The sequence below is a fragment of the Lithobates pipiens genome, unplaced genomic scaffold (assembly GCF_037356315.1).
Source record: "Lithobates pipiens isolate NorthernLeopardFrog02 unplaced genomic scaffold, aLitPip1_a1.2 Scaffold_16, whole genome shotgun sequence".
Classification (NCBI taxonomy): domain Eukaryota; kingdom Metazoa; phylum Chordata; class Amphibia; order Anura; family Ranidae; genus Lithobates; species Lithobates pipiens.
The window spans coordinates 161,406,624-161,419,602 of record NW_027507748.1 but is presented as its reverse complement, the minus strand read 5'-3'; the positions used below and the strand labels follow the sequence as shown (position 1 = coordinate 161,419,602).

The 12,979-nt window shown below is 38.5% G+C and overlaps 1 protein-coding gene across 2 annotated transcripts in view; it reads right to left on the bottom strand.

Annotated features, from left to right (window-relative positions):
- The window catches only part of SMPX (small muscle protein X-linked), a 143,799-nt gene that overhangs the window by 24,117 nt on the left and 106,703 nt on the right, over positions 1-12,979 (bottom strand). The window lies entirely within an intron of this gene.

Here is a 12,979-nt window from a genome sequence, read left to right as displayed (position 1 = left end):
TAATTTATTTATTAAGATATATTCATTTCTGGTTCACAAATTAACTCTCAATGGACAGTTTGGGTATACTGAAACACTGTCTGCTGCTAAAAGAGTGCATTTAAAGTGTGTGTAAAGGCAAACTTTTTTCTGTTAGTTTGAAAAGAGTACGGAAGAGTTAGACATGTAGTGTCCTCACTCTTATTTGGGAGAGAAAAAGTGGGAAGAAATCCACAGTTTTTGGAGCAATAACCGGAGCAAGATGTGATGGGAATTCCAATGGGGACAAATGTTCCAGTGACGAATATCTAATACAGGAATTCCACCAATTTTGTGAGATTTTCTACCTTTTTCTTATTTTTTTTAAAAACCTAATCAAGGTTTCATTTTTTCCCCACTCTATCCAAAACACAGAAAAAAAGTTTTGGCTGTATTTACATTTTTAGTCTTGCTAACTTGAAAGTCTTGCTGAGCTCCATAGTAATGGACTATTAGTGTTCTGGCCCATTGCTGATAGCTGTCACTGGCCAAAGAAGCAAAAACAAATAAAACACACAAAAGTATCCTGCAGCTTCACTGCTTCCACCCAGCCTTAATTTGAATAGCTCAATAAGCACATGAAATAATAAGATTCCTTGGGATGTCTTTCACTTGTATTAAAAAAAATACCTGGAGCAGATCTGTAAGTTCATAAATATGATAAAATTATTAAATCATTTTAATCAAGTAGTGGTTAAAATAGAAACACCATTGTTCTTTAGTTTCTCAAATTCACTAAATGATCTACTTAACATAATTCTAATGAATTGTTAGGGGATAATGCAGCTACTATCAGAGGTTTGAAAAATGATGTACAGAATACAACAAAATCTCAGAATTAAAGTGTGACAGCGACTGAAGTATGGTTACCTACAGCATCATGCTTGAAACTAGAGTAGAGGTTGAGGGTTGGGTCTGCCACTAGCATGGGTTCACTGCAGATTCAGTAAGTTCAAAATGTGCAGCCCTGGGGAAATTAATGTTTAAATTTACCAAATTTTTTGTAACCATAAATGGCCCTGAATTTTAGGTCAGCTGACCTAGAAGGGCCAAAAAGAAAGCTTTTAAATAAGCCAGTCCCTCACTACGCTATATAAATCCTGAATAATAATAATAATAATAATAAAATGGGGGAAGTCAAAGCAGCCATTTTGACAATATGTTTAACTGTGCTATGGAAATCAAAGAAAGTGTTGCTGATAAAGTCCATAGGAAGAGACTAGTGTTGGGCTAGTAGACACTGTCAAGTCTGTTAAAGTAAATGTAAAATCATGGCGAGTGCTATGTAAGCACAAAATGCTGTGTATCTTAGAGAATTGGCAGTAGTTCTTTTTTCATAGGAATTCATCTATTACAGAAAATTGGGGAAAATGTGTGCAACCTGCAAATATTCTTGGGGCTTTTGTATAAGTATTACCAGCTGCCATTTTCATGAAAGTTGCCAATTAAAATAAAAATAGACTTTTTAAGAGTTATTACAATTAAAACTTAGATGAAATTTTAGTGGTTGGGTTTATGCTTACTTTAACAAACTGCTTGTTATTTGAATTGCAGTTTTGGGGTACATTTTACACAGTTATGTACACCAAAAATCAGTTTAAGAACCAATATCTGTCCACAGCAAATCATTGAGAGCTAGCTCTTCAAATTTCAAATCAATTGTCAACCCCATAGCTATTTTTTTCTTTTAATTGGAGTATGTTCTTTTTTTTTTAATTAAAACTTGATGTGATTACAGTGTGTCAGGCAGTTGTTGCTGAAAGTTCATCCAAAAACTGCATTTTTATTGTAGCACCTCACTGTATCATTTGCAAAAAATGTAAAAACACTTGTACCCATAGCACTGCACACCCTCATCCTAGATGCACCACAACTCGTTGCCTTTCGATATCCCCTTATACACAATTTTTCAAAAATATCAGAGCTGTCCCATCTACCCATTTTTGTTTGCCCTGGTCATGGAACCCCTAGCCACGGCCCTCAGAAACTCACATTCTGTGAGGGGCATTAAAGTAGGCACCATCACTGAAAAACTCGCTCTATATGCGGATGACCTCATGCTGTTTCTCAATGACCCAGGATCCTCCCTCCGTGCAGCCCTGAATATCATTTCTGAATTCTCCAAACTATCTGGGCTCAGAGTTAATTGGGAAAAATCCCAAGCACTACCTATTGACTCTAAGGCAAAACTGCAGACCCCTCTGTCTCACTAGCCTGGACCTCCTCTATCCGTTACTTGGGGCACCTTGAGGACTGGAGTTGAGGCTCAGAGTTAATTGGGAAAAATCCCAAGCACTACCTATTGACTCTAAGGCAAAACTGCAGACCCCTCTGTCTCACTAGCCTGGACCTCCTCTATCCGTTACTTGGGGCACCTTGAGGACTGGAGTTGAGAAATATTGTTTTATATAACCATTGATATCTGTTGCTTGCAGGGATGCAATGCAGGGCCCAACAAATTTTCCTTATTTCCCCACTCCCCCTCACCCCTCCGCCCTGAGAAAACCAAACAAAGAAAAAAAATAGGCTTAATTTCAGACTTGTACTATTGTCGCTATAGTAATATAATACTATAATACTAATATGAGGGGTGGTTTAAAAGGAAGTACATGCACCATTTAGAGGGTGCATGTAGTTAAAAAAGCTAAAACTAGAAACTAAAAGTGTACTCAGACACACAGGAAAATATATGCACTGGTTAAAACACAGGAGTTGCAAAGGGGGTAGCTGTGCATGGGATCCTGCCAGTATCAGAATGTAAATATTACTATATCTCAATAACTCTGGTCAGAATATGAGTGTAAATGTACCTACCTATCTGTATTGGGGCATGTGGCCATATAAATCTTTCTTCAGACTGGAATGCCTTAGCATGAAGGTGGGTTTTTAGGGTGTAGAGTAGGGGTGGGGTAGATGGAATGAGAGGTGGAGAAAGAAGTTATAAGGGTTTACTGTTAAACATGGAGAGTACAGAGTAGTTACGTGTGGTGGTTATGTGGAATGTTAACTGTGGAGAGGTTGAGAGAGTTTATAAATTCAGGCTATGGGGGGGGTTGTTAGATACAGAGAGGACATAAAAGTTGATGATATACTGTGAGTTGCAGGGAGATTATAAACATGATGGCCAGGTAGGTATAAAGGTACTGGAAATACTGTACACAATATTTCCACTATTAACAATGTAGAGGAGTACAGGGCTTGTTACTTGCACCAAGCCCATTTATAATACACATCCAAAAGCCATCACAGTAACAATCCTTTTTCCACTAATATGTATATTACTGATCTATAAGCTTGAGTAAATATTTTACAGCTAAGAAAACATAAGTAAATTAGTTTAAAATGCACGTTCAAGGGCTATTAAAATTGAATCATTTCTTGTCAGCTGTGTCTCTCAAATGAGCGTTTACCGGCAGCACTACATTACACAAATATTTTATGCATTATTTAGCAAGATTTTTTTTCTGTCTGCTATGTAAATTGTACTTCTCACCAGTCTTTTGTCAAGGCTGTGTTGTATTTGTTTCTGCAAGCTAGCTATATCTTTCCTACATTTCATTGGGCTCAAGTAACTGCTAGATTTTTATTTCTTTTAATATTTATCTCAGTTAGTTGACATTTTTTGTGAGCTAAGAGGCTCTATGGCAGAGGTCTCAAACTGGTGGCCCTCCAGCTTTTGCAAAACTACAAGTCCCATCATGCCTTTGCCTGTGGGAGCCGTGCTTGTAACTGTCAGCCTTGCAATGCCTCATGGGACTTGTAGTTTAGCAACAGCTGGAGGGCCACCAGTTTGAGACCCTTGCTCTATGGGGTCTGACAGTTGCTGCTCTGTGAACTGCTCTACCCTATGATGATAAAACACACTCTCAGCTGCTAAGTTAAATAACAGAGCCTGTTCACTTTTTCCTAAATACAGGGTTCTATTATTTGATAGAGGTATTCACACTCTGGAGCTCAAAGAAAGAGTATGAGGACAACAATGTCACACAATTAATGTAGTACTCTGTGCAAAATAAAAATGATAAATATACTGTAGTGCAGTCTAGCCATAACATTTTTTTTTGTTTGAGTCCATCATAACATAGTTTTATTACCTGCTGATCGTACTAGCAAATTACAGAATGCAGAATACCTTATGAATCCCAAAGGGAAATTGGGAAATTGTTACGACAGAGACAGACTTAACAAAGACAACACCGGATCACAATAGACTGAACAAGATGCAAAAACACAACAAAATTACTAATAATAGCCATTAACACTAAATAACAAAAGAAAAACTACACTTCAAATAAAACATCCATACAATTAAAATACAACGTAGAATAAATAACACAGAATAAAATACCAGGCAAACGACCAAATAAAAATACACCACATTCTCTAACACCGCCCCAGATAATAACTAACATAATACCAACATACTATAAAAACAACACAAAATCCTGATCATAAACAGACAGAATTAAATCTTCACCTCCAGCCCTCACAGAAAAGTATTATATATCTTGATTGCCACAGGTAAAAATGATTTCCTGTGTCGCTCTGTGGTGCATTGTGGGTGTAACAATCTGTCACTGATGGTACTCCGCAGACTGACCAGCGTATTGTGGAGTAGGTGGGAGGAGTTGAACAAGCTAGAACGTAACTTGATCAACATTCTCCTCTCCAACACTGTTATAAAAGACTCTAATTCCAGTCCAACAACAACACTGGCCTTGCAAATTAGTTTTTTAATAATGATAATAATAATAATAATAATACATTTTATTTATAGTGCCCTTTTTATCAAAAGATCTCAAAGTGCTACAGGTAAAAAGAAAAAAATGCACAATGTATACAATGAAACAAACATCTAAAAAGGACAAAAAGTGTCCTTTCCAAATCAGTGGATTGAGGTATCAGGTAGGGTATTTCACAGGCGCGGGGCAGCTACACTATATGCCCTGTCTCCCATTATCCTAAGTCTAGTTCTGGGTATATGAGGAAGGTTTGAATGAGTGGAGCGGAGGGGACGTGTCTTGTTTTGCAGTTTGAGAAGTTATTTGAGATAGAGGGGGGCATGTCCATGAATGCATTGGTGTGTGAGGAGATGAACCTTGTACTCAATCCTGGTAGAGACAGGAAGCCAGTGGAGTGAGTGGAGAATAGGGGTAATGTGCTCATGTTTCTGCACTCTCATCAGGATCCTTGCTGCAGAGTTTTGGATGTACTGAAGCCTCTGCAGACTCCTTCTAGGAATCGCAATGAGAAGTGCATTACAGTAATCCAGTCTGGAGGAGACAAAGGCATGAACCAATTTTTCGGCATCTGGGAGGGAGAGAATGGGACGGAGTTTAGAAATATTATCGAGGTGGTAATATCTGTTGGTTTCAGACACCCTAAGCCTGCTTCCCCAGCATGCCACTGCATACAGAAGAGCACTGCCCACCACAGACTCATGAAAACTTCCTAGCAACAGCATTGTCCGGCAGATATTAAAGGACCTCAGTCTCTTCACAAATGAATCACTGTTCTACTTTGCTTAACAGGGTTACAATGCTCTTCATTTTACAATGAATTTGGACAGAGTATTCTTAGATGGACTTTAGCATGTGTCCAACCAAAATAAGTTTTCTTAGTTTTGGTGGGGAAGGTCTAGATCCCGTCAGGTTTTCTCTTCTATCCAGGGTTCCATTTGAGAGATTTACACTCACTTTTTCTCCTGCTGATAATGTTTCACTAGACAGAAAATGAGGCTAAATCTCCAGCAGAAATGCAGATAGAAATAAAAATGCTTTTCTTTAGTGGTGAAGTGGAATGTTAACAACCCATTGCAGATTTATATTTTTGTCTGTGTCGCAGACCTCCTCTTACTCCCTGCAGGATGAAACTTGCAGCAGGACAGGAAGCGAGGGGAAATATCTGTAATGGAGTTCTGGATAGCAATAAAAACCTAACCAGTTTTAATCCTTTGTCATTCTATCCAAAATGGAAAAAAGTTATTTTGGATTAACATACATGACGTGTCTATAGTTACCTGCTCTGTGCAATACAATTGCCCTAATCATCCTCTTCTTGGGTTTCCCGGTGGTGCTCCTGACTCCTACTATCATGCTGGTGCCCCCAATAGGAAGCCGATTCCCATGAGGGCTCTCATGTGGGTTTTCTCCTGAGACCCCTTGTAAGGCAAGTATAAGGGGGGGGGGGGTGACACAGAAGGTTTTTTTTTACATTAATGCATAGAATTCATTGAGGTAAAAAAAACTTGAGGCTTTAGAACCACTTTAACGTTGCATGTTCTGTTACTAATAATTGTCCTGGGCATAAAAATAAGCCAACCCATTTGCTACTGGCCTCCCATTTTGCACCTCAGGTGGGTGAACAAATGTTTCTTTCATCTGCACCTCATAGACTAGAAAGTTTGCAAATGCCTACTCAACTCATCTATTTCTAGTGATTGATGTTGTCTGTTAACTCTTTGAAAAAAAAACTTTTTTTTAAATTTTAATGTAATGTGAGTATGCTTTCTGTGTATTTTGTGATTGATGGATGTCTGACATGCTTGCAGACTCCTAAAATAACATACAGAGGCTACAATCTATCCATCAAATAGCCTAATGTCTGCAAACTTTTATTGATTTTCTATCCTGCACAATTCAATACCCCAATGTGCCACATGTATGCAAACTTAAATCTGAATTTCAGCCTCACCTTCGGTCTTGGACAGTTGTACAGGCTTCTATTCTGTACTGAAATTGCTTCTCACAGTGTACATTAGAAATTGCATTCAGTCAGATAGCTTTCTACTTGGGAGTTACTACTCCGACTACCCACATTCTTTTCCTTTCCTAAGGTGCATAAGTCCTTTACCAATCCCTTCAATTATTTTGGGATGTGGATCACTAACCAAAAAGATCAGTCAATATGTGGATTATTTTGCCAAACGCCTGATTGCTCTACTGTCATATGTTTAAGATACATCACATTTGCTCCAAATGTTACACAATCTACATTTTTAAGTTGATGGGCCCTCTGTCTCTGGATATGGAATCATTATAGATAAATATTCCTCTTAAGTCTAATGTTTAACACCTGCGCAATGATACACAGTCAATCCAGGAAAGCAGAGCTCTCTCAATGTATATACATTAACTAAATGGATAAAGATATAGTGATAACTTGCTAAACCTCTATACCTGCTAAAAGTATATACCCAAAATAATATAAAAATTACATAATAAATAACATCAAAAATTCTGAAAATAATTCATCACCAAAAATATATAACGTATCAAACATTAGTGTATAAAGTGCCAGTGCTTAAAATAAAGGTGTGCCCTTAAGATAAAGTCTCATAACAAAAGTCTGTGCTCATATAAGGAATCCTTGTTCAGATGCAAACAAATTCTTTGAATAAAAGTGCATATAACAAAAAATCTTCTGTAACAAAAAGTGTCAGCGCTCAAAATGCTTGTCCTGATACAATATCACTCCACACCAATCCATTCCCTGTGAGCTTGTGACCCACTCCCAATGGATGCAAATTCACCAGATGTAATTGATCTCCTTCAGCTTATGCCAAAAAAGATCAAAGCAGGCTTTTCACAGCTCCGCTGTGCATGGCTCAATATTGTTCATTGTATCCTTTTTCCTTTGACCACATACATAGAGGGGCCAAAACAGAGAGGCAATTCATTGTGAATTTTTTTTATCAAAACCTTTTAAAATGACTGTTAAAATAACACTCACATTTCCAGGTGCCTACCCAGCACCCAGGAGTCATCTGCCAGTAATCAACCAAAGCTGCCCGCCACTCCGGTCAAGGAGCCATTAGTATGCTGTATGCAATCTTGGAGACCAGAGAAACCTTAATCGTCTGAAAACAGCACTTTTGTTTTTTTCTGTTCCCACTACCTATAGGGGGCTAGAAGCATTATATTTCTGTGCAGATGACTTGCCAATGTATCTTTGCTACAGTTTGTTATGGCACAGGTACATAGTTGACATTCTCTTAACAGATTCTTACTAGAAGGATAATATTCACTTTACAATGATTGTTAGCTACATTACCAAATATACTAAACAATGATGTAAAAAGTTTCTTGGGTCAACATTGGCAATGGAGGATCCAGTCATTTCTATATTTATGACACCTTTACTACAAATCACTTCCAGAAATCAATAGGCGAAAGTCAATATGTAAATCAGTAGGTGATTAATCCATTTGGTGCAGTTCTGGCACCATGTGCAGATATATCAAAGTGGGCATTATAGTCCACTTATGTAATGGTAAGAAACTTTTTTTTCCACACATTTCTACACAATTGCAACACAAAGGGAGGCTAAGACCTCTGATGCCTCTGATGTAGCTTGATTGCTATGTTTATCAATATTCTATCATTTTCCTTTTTAAACATTGAGGACATAATGAACAACTATTCTTTTGGGTTCTGGATATAATTCATATAAGTGAAGGAGGAGGTGATCCCAATACGGGTTGCAGAAACTGGAATGTGAGTGGATCTAAACACTAAAATCTCATGTCCTACCAGGTCAAAATGACTGTTTGTTATTGCATAATACCAATCTCCCTTTTTGCAGTAAGAAAAATCACAGTAAAAAACTTTTTAACCACTTGCTGTCCAGGATGTTTATGTATGTAAGCTGGATTTCAAGTGATAAAAATCGTTTCTTACTGTGTTTTTCTGCCTCCTTGTATATAAACGATTATATAGTGTCACCCAATCAAACATGGGGATTTATTGAATCTAAATAGTGCCACTTGGTGATAAGGATAGATGGAAGGCAAAAAAAGGGGATTAAAAGGAGTGGGTGTGGCACTGCTTATTTCTAGAGGTGTATGTTCCTTTAGGTGCACCTGTGATAGGTGTGCTGGGTAAAGTGGTTATGTGTGCAAATAAGCTAAATAATTTTGTTGCTTTTACTTTTGTATTTATTTTGCTTATTTGCATGCTTAACCACTTTACCCAGCACACCTATCGCAGGTGTACTTAAAGGGACCCCACAAAAAATAAGCAGCGCCACACCCACTTAAAAAAAAAATGCTGACTCTACCAAGGTGGTAGGTGGGGGCAACAGCTTAATAAACACTTTTTGACACACTTGTCCATAGCTCAGAACAGCTTTCCATTGTTTAAAAAGGGGGTTTGGTATTACACAATCGCAAACAATCATTTTGACCTGGTGGAACATGGGATTTTAGTGTTTAGAACCACTCATTTTCCAGTTTCTACAACCCTTATTGTGATCACCTCCTCCTCCACTTATATGAATTATATAATCCTTTCATATGAAAAATAAAAACAAAGTACAAGGATACAGCTGCAACCATGATCCTGGTACTGTTTTTTTATTCAGCCAGTGATTGGCTGTCAGGTAAAAAAGAACCAAGCAGCTGTACAGCCACCCAATACCATTTATGCCGCTGGGAAAGGGTTTCTGGGCATTCAGAGGAGATGGAAAAACATCTGTTTCCCCATCTCCTCTGTGATAAATGATCATAGAATCGACAAGGATTCCATCCCTTCCGGTTTCAGAGCCATCATTTTCTGTCTGTTACAGCCAGGAAACCAGCTGATCAGACATAATCTGTGTTTAATCAGCTGCATGGTAGGACGGGGAGACATCAGGAGTCTAATAGGCTCCTGTTGCCTCCATAAAGAGTACCTGTCACTGCACAAAGCAATTACAAGGGGGCTTGTTTAACCCCTGGTGATAGCGCTAAAGTCAAATGCAAAATAAAAATGTAAAAAGTATAAACAAATAAAATAAAAAAATAAAAATAATAAAAAAAATATAAACGCACCTCCATCCCACTGCACATATATGCAAATGCAAGCGCACACGAAGGTCTAGCAAACAGTGATTGTACCACTTATGTGTGGTATTGCATTGAACATCAGAGCAAGAACATTTCTAGGGCCATAATTTGTGATTTACTCCACACTGATAACTTTCAAAAGCTTTTAAAGTGCAACCTATAGACAATTTTAGGTACTGCAGTTTGCTGCCATTTCACAGAAGTGCAAACTTTTAAATCTTGATATGTTCAGTATCTATTTACTTGGCACAACATCATCTTTTATCATTTATAATACATTTAAAAAAATGGTATTATACTGTGTTTGTGTGCACTAAAATGAATGTAAATGTATGCTTTCCTGAAAAAAAAAATGCATTTAGTAAATGGCTGCGCAAATATAATGCAAGAATTTTATTCTTTAGGCCCCCTGCTTTCAGAAATTCTATAATTTTTGGAATTCTAAGTCATTTTCTAGCAACAAAATGCTGATTTTAACACATATGTGAAAAATTTCAAAATTGCCTTAGACAGCTAGTGGTTAATATAACATAGATTTCAGGGCCTTTAAAGGCACCTCCAAGTGCTCCCCCCAAAATGTTTTATTAAAACCTTTTAATCTTCTTAGCAGTAATCCTGAGTGTGGCTCGGGGTGAATTCTCCATATCAAGAGCGGTAACCCCGAGCCACACTCGGGGCTGCATCTCAGTATCCAGGAAAAGTAACTTACTTTGTCCCCAGGATCCTGCGAAGTGCTGTGTGTGGTGGCTGTGTCTTCTGCCCGATGCTCTTTGTGCTGGGCTCCGTTCCCTGCGAGCGACTTATGGGGACGGAGACCAGTGGGAAATTCAAAACGCGAAAATCACAAAACACTTACATCTTTGCTACAGTTTGTCATGGCACAGGTACATAGTTGGCATTCTCTTATTAGAATCTTACTAGAAGGATAATATTCACTTTACAATGATGGTGAACAAGAAGAATCTAACCTATGTAAACATTGTGAAAGAGATGATCTATTTCACCAAAGTCCACTTAACTATGAGGGCTCTATGTTGACTACCCTATATTGAAAGCCAACAGCAGGGAATACTGTTTACACACCAAAGGTTTTTACCTCAGAGCCTAATATTTGGAATCCCCATTGCTTAATATTAAATAGTTTTGAGAAAATACTAGGAGTGAGACTTTTAGAAACAAAGAAATTAGATTGTCAGAAAAAAGGCTTTCTTCGTTTCTGTCAGTAAATTTTGTAAATAAGTAAATTTTTCTCTTTCACTGATGTGCGCTGATGAGGCTGCTCTAATGAGCACTGATAGGCTGAACTGATGGGTACTGATGAGGTGACACTTATGGGCACTGATGAGGAGGCACTTATGGGCACTGATTAGGTGGTACTGATGAGGAGGCACTAATATGCCGCACTTATGGGCACTGATAGGTGGCATTGATAAACACGGATATGTGTCACAGATAGGTGGCACTGGGGGCACTGATGGGCAGTGATAGATGGCACTGATGGGCATTGATGGGCAGCACTAATGGGCATTGATGGGCAGCACTGATAGGTGGCATTGAAAGCCAGCACTGAATGGCATCCCCAATGGACACTGATTGCTGGCACTGGTGGGCACCGATTGCTGGCACTGGTGATGTAATAAGCTTTAGTGTAATAAGGGTACTGGTGATCAGTGCCCTGATTACATGTCTTGTTGTCTCCTGCGAGCAGATGCCACTGATTGGCTCTCCTCACCACACACTCTGTCAGTGTGAGGCGATGAGAGCTGATTACTGGCACTTCCTGTATTTACATGTGACCGGCTATGATTGGACACACTGCCAATCATATGGTTAAAGAGCTGCGTTAGTGGCTCTTTATAGAAATCGGGGTCGTGCTGTGTCCTAGCAACACGTCATATGATGTCCACCCAGAACAAGAGCCACACGTCCCTCCTTCATTTGATGGTGGGCGGACGGCAACTGGTTAAACTTAAAATTTGTAATATACTTGGTACATTTACAATATAAGTAGTGCACGTGTATGGATTATTTTTGGAGAATAATTGTATAATTTTGTGTCACTTTAACCTATGTGTGAATGCTACTGAATATAAACGAATCCAAGATATAACCGGCATACCATGTTCAAACAAACAGGACACTTTTATTGCCACCAAAAGAAAGTGAGGTCGCTATGGACCTCTTCCTCAGGCAGCAGTGAGAGCATGGAATGCCATAGGTTTCAAAAAATTCACAAAATTCCTCTCTTAGAGAATCTGCCCAGTCTTTGCCGATAGTGTTCTTGGAGATCAGTTAACACGTCATTTAATGTGAATGATATACTTACTTTACAGAGTGTTGCTGAATTGTGTTGACACCGTATAAACAATTAAGATAAATAAACTTGTCTCCGAATTTTGTGTCTCTGTTCTCGCTAAATATCACCTCCTTTCAAGACATGCACCAAGTGTTTGTTAAGTTGCAGTGCATTCCCAGCTGAAGATAAATTTGACAACCTTAAAGATATATTTGACAGAGTTATATTCCATCTGAGAGTTTGTGCTCCTAGAGGGTATAACTGACAGCAAGTAAGATGTAGCTGTCAGATGCATACTGAAGTTGTCCTAGAAGTACATCAGAGAACATTTTTAAACTGTATCTGTATGATCTTAAGAGAGGATACATATGTTCTTTATAAAGAAGGTTGAATTTAAAAATATTACAGAGAAACTCCAGAAGTCAGTCTGTTAACTGCCACTGCTCTCTAGAACATATTGCCACTGTGCTAATCTCAGAAATTCTGGAAGCAAGCAAAGCAGAGAGCACATTTGAAAAGCATATTATTGAAGACATTAAAGTGGTTATTATTGAAGACATTAAAGTGGTTGTAAACCCTTACAAACCACTTTGACTTACAGGTAAGCCTAGATTAAGGCTTACCTGTAGGTCCAAGAAATATCTCCTAAACCTACACAGTTTAGGAGATATTCACAAAAAGACAGGCACTACGTGCAGGCGCACTGTGTATGTGGCTGCTAACGGCGATATGCCGTTAGTGGCAGCTCCCGTGCGATATGCCGTTAGTGGCAGCTCCCGAGTGACATCATCGCTGCTCATTATGCTTTATCTTTGCATCAGGGTTTACTTCCTCTTTAATTG